The following is a 218-nucleotide window of genomic DNA, read 5'->3' on the forward strand; positions in this document are numbered from 1 at the left end:
GAAATCCACCAGGCCTGAATGAAACAATCAGAGCCAGAAGAACCATATTTTTCACATATTAATGTATTTTTATAAAAGTAGCTTTAACCCTCTTAAAAGTAGGACCGAAAAAATCCGTCCTGACCCTGGACAAATTCTGTGCCGGCCTGAACCAACCCAGAATTTTTGCTGAAAATAGAATTAGTAATTTAACATTTATAACAAGCTAAAGTAAACTA

At 34.9% G+C, this 218-nt stretch overlaps 1 protein-coding gene across 1 annotated transcript in view; it reads left to right on the plus strand.

Moving 5' to 3' along the window:
• ache (acetylcholinesterase) overlaps positions 1-218 on the plus strand; it is a gene marked incomplete in the record, with an annotated part of 34795 nt that overhangs the window by 21891 nt on the left and 12686 nt on the right.

This window comes from Morone saxatilis, unplaced genomic scaffold, assembly GCF_004916995.1.
Source record: "Morone saxatilis isolate NCDOM2014 unplaced genomic scaffold, NCSU_SB_2.0 Contig4, whole genome shotgun sequence".
Classification (NCBI taxonomy): domain Eukaryota; kingdom Metazoa; phylum Chordata; class Actinopteri; family Moronidae; genus Morone; species Morone saxatilis.